This window comes from Homalodisca vitripennis, chromosome 4, assembly GCF_021130785.1.
Source record: "Homalodisca vitripennis isolate AUS2020 chromosome 4, UT_GWSS_2.1, whole genome shotgun sequence".
In the NCBI taxonomy this organism is placed as follows: Eukaryota; Metazoa; Arthropoda; class Insecta; order Hemiptera; family Cicadellidae; genus Homalodisca; species Homalodisca vitripennis.
This window is the reverse complement of record NC_060210.1, coordinates 198,355,523-198,363,277: the sequence shown is the minus strand read 5'-3', so window position 1 is coordinate 198,363,277 and position 7,755 is coordinate 198,355,523. Positions and strand designations below refer to the sequence as shown.

The following is a 7,755-nucleotide window of genomic DNA, read 5'->3' as shown; positions in this document are numbered from 1 at the left end:
ATTAATTTTTTCTGAATATTTTCTTACTTTTCTAAAAAAACGTTCACAGAAAAAATTGAATATAGGCTAATAAGTGTTATTACCATCAAGCTTACATTACGCTTTCACACTTTAAATCCAAACAAATGCAAAATAGGTCGGAGGAATTGTCCAAATAAGAATAGGTCTATATTCATACCAGGAACCATAAGATATCCATGTAAAATTTCAGTACAATCGGTTGAATAGTTCACGCGTGAAAGCAAAACAAACAAAGCCACTATCGAATATAATACTATTGTGATATGAGTAAATAAATAAAACAAACGTATTTGTAAAAGTAAATAGGCTACGTGAAACACATTCGTAAAAATATGAGAATAATTGGATTGCAATAAGGGTAATAAGGGAGTTTTGGGTCTAATTAAAATGCCTTGCAATAAACATATGAAGACAAGCTTGTTCATTTTAGATTGGTATAAGTTATTCTTCATAGCAATTAGCCTAATTTGTCCAAGAAATTTATTCAAAAAAGATAATTTGTCCACGATCAGATCTGCCATTGGGAGTGTAAAGCCAGTATTTGGGGATGGATCGGGCATCACGAGAGCAGATTTTTGATTGGCCGAACAATCGTTCCCAGAGCGGTAGCGAAGGGTGTCGCTAATTAAATTCAAATAATCCTGCAGCAGGTGTGGCGCCTGTGTGAGCCGCGGCGTGTCGGTGTGACGCCAATGGGCCCACCACAGGGGGGACGGAATCGATGTGAAGTGCGCGCGCATCGCGCTGCATCCACAGGCCTATAAAACATCATTGGTCTGCCGTCTGCACGGTCGGGCCCCCACCAAATTATTGAATTTGGCACGACACCAATCAAACGTGTATTTTGTTACTTTACACACCCAGCCTCTCGTTTTTCTTGTCGAGAGCTGGCAGGAAGTTACACAATAACCTCACTTTTGTAGCCTATGTCCACAACATTTGTTTAAGATCACAAAAATAGTCTACTATATTAGGTCAGTACTGACGAAAAACATTTTAAACTAATTGTTTTGATGCATTATCACACAAAAGTCCTGTCACATTTGTAATGTAAAATCATGATTGTTTTAAATCAATTTCATCATAACAATTCACTCTTTTAGGCCTACAATAAAAATGCTTATAAAAAAGGTTGATCAATTATTATTTAAAAAATCCATTATTTTTCTTCAATTATTGTAGACTATAATACAGGCTGGTTACTCGAGTAACATTACTGTCATCGACAATATCTCAAATGTTAGCTACGTAGCCTATGTAATATTTCCAGCAGATTCATGGGATGTATGAAAATAGACAGTGTAGTCCTCTCAGTGAATTAATACCATTGAAATTTCAGTATTATCACTGTAGAAACTCGACTCGAACAATATTGTTGGTGACTCATTATGGCTGAAGCACCAATACTGGTGAGTGGTGGTGACTCTTTGAGTATTACCATGGACCGAGCAAATACCATTGTTGCTGTTATTGCTCACAATTGTTAGTACTGTTGGCGATAATACTGTTGGCTCATGAGTATCAACATTATTACTGAATCAATATTACTGATTCGTAATGGCTGGAACAATACTGGTATTGTCATGAGTCATCAATATTTGTAGACTATTGAAACAATATAACTGATGATTTATGATGGCTAGAATAATAATACTGGTATTATCATGAGTCATCAACATTTGTACTGGACCAATATTACTGATGATTTATGATGGCTAGAACAATAATACTAGTGACTCATGAGTACCAGCATTGTTACTGGAACAATATTACTGACGATTCGTGATGACTGGAGAAATACTGGTACTGTCATGAGTGCCAGCATTATTACTGGAACAATATTACTGATGATTTATGATGGCTAGAACAATAATACTAGTGACTCATGAGTACCAGCATTGTTACTGGAACAATATTACTGATGATTCGTGATGACTGGAGATATAATATTGGTACTCATGAGTACCAGCATTATTACTGGAACAATATTACTGATGATTCGTGATGACTGGAGAAATATTGGTACTCATGAGTACCAGCATTGTTACCGGAACAATATTACTGATGATTCGTGATGACTGGAGAAATATTGGTACTCATGAGTACCAACATTGTTACTGGAACAATATTACTGATGATTCGTGATGACTGGAGAAATATTGGTAGGCCTACTCATGAGTACCAGCATTGTTACCGGAACAATATTACTGATGATTCGCGATGGCTGGAACAATACTGGTGCTCATAAATATCAACATTGTTACTGGAACAATATTACTGATGATTCTTGATGATTTGATGAATACTGGTGTTAGTAGTGAACTACACTCATCACCATTCAAACAAAACTACTGTTGGTCCATGACTATTAAGGATCTAATAAGACCTTCTTAACAAGAACGTAGCCAGACAGTTTCGAGGGGGTACAGACAACTGATATTTTCCCGTAGTGGACAAAGAGTAAGGCCCAATTTTGTTCCTTAAGAAGGTTCTTGAACTGTTTCTTTGTTGAGAACGATCTTTCAGCAGTACATGTCAGTAATACTGAATTGAATTATTTAAATAATAATAATCATTTACTAAAAAAGTAATTGAAACATTAAAAATTGAGGGGGGGTTCGAAACCCTTGGGCCCCTCACTAGCTACGCACTTGCTTCTTAACATCGACTTTGTCCGTAGGTGCGATACCTCTTGATAGAACGGCCCTATAGGCTTGGAATTGTGTACACAGATTGTTCTAGGATTCAAAAATCATATTCGTCACCATTTTCAAAGTCTCAAAATATCCGTTACTTCTTGCTGTTTATTCTTTACATTAAAACTACTACAACTAATAAGTTGAAATCATATGCAAGTTAAATAGATTGTAATATCGAATTATTCCTGCGGATAAAAACATCGAACATTCGATAAAAAACCGAATAACGAGTGTAGGCCGCTTATTAAAACGCGGTCACAGACACAGCAAAACACCATCCAGTGAGTGTTTGGTTTGCTCAAGCAATAGTCTACAGTAGGCTACGTATAAGGATTTGTTCTTAAAGTCCGAGGGCGAGTGTCCTCTAGATTATCTGTGTAGAAGGCTGATTATTTCATATAAAGAAACGAGTGAACCATTCCTATTCGTGAAAGGAAGAAGGCACATTGAGGACTGAAACATTTTATTGGAGCCCCCCTTGAAAGATTCAGGGTAACGCAGTTTCAGAATCCGAGAGGTGCGGCTTGGGTTGATTGAAAGTCTTCAATGATAATTAGGTTATAGAACCGTGGGGAAACGTATTCTTTCAGGAGGACTTGAAACTGGTGTTTAGGAGTCGACCTCCTGATATGTAAGTTAGAAAACGGGTCGATAAAGCCTACGATAGGATCGAGGTTTGGCTACATGTACGTGTGAGTTCGACGGATTGATAAGTACTTATAGAATATGGTAGCACTCGCAAAACTGAGGATTTGTAAGGAGTACCAAGGGGTCTGAATGATCTGTGCTGTAGAAGTAAAATTTAACACAAAATTTTAACCGTCTAGGTCAGGGTTGTCAAACTGAGGGTCGCTAGGTTTTTGTTTAAGAAAGCTTACCGGTTTATCCTTGAGTCCGTGATGTTTGGTTTACAGATGACGTAACATTTTCGGTTTCATTGATCCACAGTACTCCACCAAATACGACATACTGCGCTTATTTCCAAGGGACATGAATCCAACTTCAAATAGGACTCTTATTCGCATTTTTGTTTTTTTTTTTTAGTTTGATCTGCCTCATTACTGATAAAATCACTTTTTTGAGAAAAAAATCCATTAAAACATTTAGAAAACTCTAAACAGCAAATAAAGCCGTGAAGAGTAAGCAACTTACAGGCTATATCATGCTGACAGAATACCGAGTCATCATAGTCCATGAAATCCCTAAGCGATCATTTTATTGAGACAAATTATTTCAGTTGATTTCGTTTTCACGTAGCGTATCATCGGTTGTACTGTCGTACTTTTACTAGTGGAAGAATAAATTTAGCTCTTATCAAATATTTAGTGAGGGAATACCATAAAATAAAACCACGTCATTTTACAGAGTACGAGTCCTATTTATTTTGTGGTGTTGAACGCCTCGCCCCCTCCCCACTGCAATATACGGTCGGGGTCGTAAAAATTTCAGTTTTAGGTGCAAAAAGTTAAAAGAATCGCTGCTCTAGGTAATCTCGTTCATACAGACAGACACATCGGATTTCTTTATCAGTAGCAATGGGGTCGATGCTTTACTGATCACAGCCAAAAATGGACCATTACCAATTAAATAATTTAAGATGTCAGCAAATAATTTAAGTTCTACGAAAGCTAAAGTAATACTCATTTACTCCTAGGGTATGGAATGAATTTTCTTCACCAAAGGTACGTCTGAATTGGCATGTATCTACTGATCATTTAATTTATATTTTAAGCATTTAACTTCCTATAAATGACTTAATGGCGGCAGAAATAATCTGGCAGAGCATAGGTTATTGTTGTTAGCCTACGTAGATCACCATACCCTTTGTCATCGTTCTATACGGATACCTACACCTCGCGAACGTTACAGCGCCAGTCACATTGTTGTTGTGGTTTTTAAACAAGCGTTGGATCTTAGTGTTGCAAGTTATGTAGACCTACCTATATGATAGTTTGCGTAAAAAATATATATTTAATAAATGTTTTAGTACTTTTATTTTGTTTTTGTGTGTCACACACACACACACACACACACACACACACACACACACACACACACCACACACACACACACACACACACACACACACACACACACACCCACACACACACACACACACACACACACACACACACACACACACACCACACACACACCACACACACACACACACACACACACACACACACACACAACACACACACACACACACACACACACACACACACACACACACACACACACACACACACACACACACACACCACACACACACACACACACACACACACACACACACACACACACACACACACACACACACACACACACACACACACACACACACACACACACACACACACACACCACACACACACACACACACACACACAACACACACACACACACACACACACACACACACACACACACACACACACACACACACACAGGGTGTCCCGCAACCAATTGATCCTAAGTAGTCTAATACTATTATACTTAACACATTTTTCGGTAGTAGGCTACATGCTAACGTCTCATGTCTTGCTTAGTATTGAAGTTGTCGGTCTGTAAGTGTGTTTTGAAAAAATATTATCTCATAAACGGGTTAAGATAATTTTACGAAATTCGGTAGAAACAGCTATCATACTGAGTTAAACGGTATAACTTTTTGATGCTATGTAAACATTGTTATCATAAAATATAATTATTGTATCATTAATAGCTCAAATATTTTAGTTAGAGGAAAGGTCTGAGGTAACATTCAAATCAACACATGTTGTTTTGAACTTTACTAAAGCTTTTATTTTCTAATTATACAATACAAGTAGAAAGAATTAAGAGCATCAGCCATATTTTTGTGATTTGTACACGAGCGTTGGTCCTTAGTGTTGCAAGTTATGTATGTGACAGTTTGCGTGAAAAATGTATTTCATAAATATTTGAGTGCTATTATTTTGTTTTTTGTTCGTCAACTTATACGGTTTGTGCCACACTTATACAGAATGTCTCAACCAATTGATCTTAATTAAAACCACGTTGTTCGGTAAATACCTAATAAGTCTCATGTCTTGCTTAGTTTTGAAGTTGTCGGTCTGTAAGTGTGTCTCGGAAAAAAATACTATCTCATAAACGGGTTAAGTTAATTTTATGATATTCGATAGAAACAGTTATCATTGAGTTACACAATAAACTATACCGTTAATACATATTTATTAATTCTTTTAAAACGTTAATTTTTATTTTTTTTTAATTTTAACTATAAATTTCTGTAATAACTCAGAAAAAAGTTGCTTTTCTGAGTTATCCTTCACTCTATGATAAAACCCAACACATCATTGGATTTACCATAATATTACCTAGATATTTTGTAGTTTTACAATTTTTTATCAACTTGTATATTTAAAACAACGTAACTGTGAACATTGTAAACTGCCTCAACTTTAAAACGAAAATTAACGGAATGTTAGACTAATATTTTGCCTGGACGTGTTACTTGGTACTGTTAAGATTTCTGCCGAGATTCGTAAAACTATCTGAAACCGTTAATGAGATGATAATTTTTTAACACACGCACAGCCAGATAACTTCAAAATAAACCAGATCAGACATATTATCGTGTATTATTTGTTAGTTTGATCAAATGGTTGCGGGACACTCCGTATAAATAGTTTATTTATGTAGTCATAAAATATGTTTAGTCATGACAGACTTCGACTTAGGAAACGTTTTTATAAACACAAAATCATATAAAAAATAATTGTGAAGATGTAAGTTAAGATAACTATGCAGTATATTTTGTAATCGTCAGATTATTTAAAATACATTTTGCATCTATTTATATGATTTTGTATACAAAGATTTTTGTATGGGTTTATGAGCTTGTTATTACAATGATTTCAAATTTTTTATTGAACCATTTATATTATATAATTGCTGATATTTAGTCTAATAGTGTTGTTATATTTAGGCACTGATGGAAAAAATGTGATATATTCTAAAAAAAAGATTGCGTTGCTGTTAAAACACAAAGACCTACCGCCAGTGCGAAGAGCAGTAATTTCCCGCTTTAGGGTTAAGAGTAAGTTGAATAAATGAGCTTTTAGAATTGTTGATGATATTGACACATCTGTAGATGTGAACATATATTATCTTCAATCATCAACAATATATGCGATGCTATTCAGATATGGGACTTCACGCGTAACAAAAAATGTCAATCGACCATTTAGTACAGATTGACAGTTTCTAAAACAGTGCAGTGTGTAGAAGAAAGCAGTTAATTTATCGAAATAGAATAATACTTCTTTACATAGTTGAAATAAAATATTAAATTAGCACACGTACTGATTAAACACGTCACCTTTTTTCTCCTTTAATAATGTTTTTAATAGAACAACATATTAGGCTACTAATTTTATTACCATAAAACATTTTTTTCGTAGTTAGTTTATTATTGGATATGGTCGGATACATTTAATTTAGCAGTTGTTGAAATTATAAGACTGGAAATTTCTGAAAATCGACTACTGTTTTTATGAATGGGAAAAATAAAGAACTAATGAATGAATAGGGCCTAATTATACTGCGACACAACAATGCGCCCGCTGAATACATACTGCATTTAGCCGGCAGTAGTAGGAGATTACTGGCGCTGCCGCTAGGTCGTAGCACCTCCGCCCACCCATCTAAATCACCCGAGAGTTTTCAAAATTGATACTCTATAAATACATACAAAATGAAGTATTTATAAACCATATAATACTTAAACATTTACAAGAGCAACTGTACTTTTATATTTAAATATGCTCACCTGAATATTGATTCAAAATTTAAATTATTTTGCTAGACAACTGACAGCCCAAGACGACACAGCTTTGTAGTTTTGTGACAGCAACATATATACCCAACTGAGAGGAACAACAGATGTACTTGCTTCGGCAGTACATATACTAAAATTGGAACGATACAGAGAAGATTAGCATGGCCCCTGCGCAAGGATGACACGCAAAATCGTGAAGCGTTCCACATTTTT

The 7,755-nt window shown here is 35.6% G+C and overlaps 1 non-coding gene across 1 annotated transcript; it reads left to right on the top strand.

Annotated features, from left to right (window-relative positions):
- The first annotated feature begins 7,648 nt into the window (after positions 1-7,648).
- LOC124361585 lies at positions 7,649-7,755 on the top strand. The gene has a single exon (XR_006922342.1). It is a non-coding gene; the product is annotated as a U6 spliceosomal RNA (small nuclear RNA).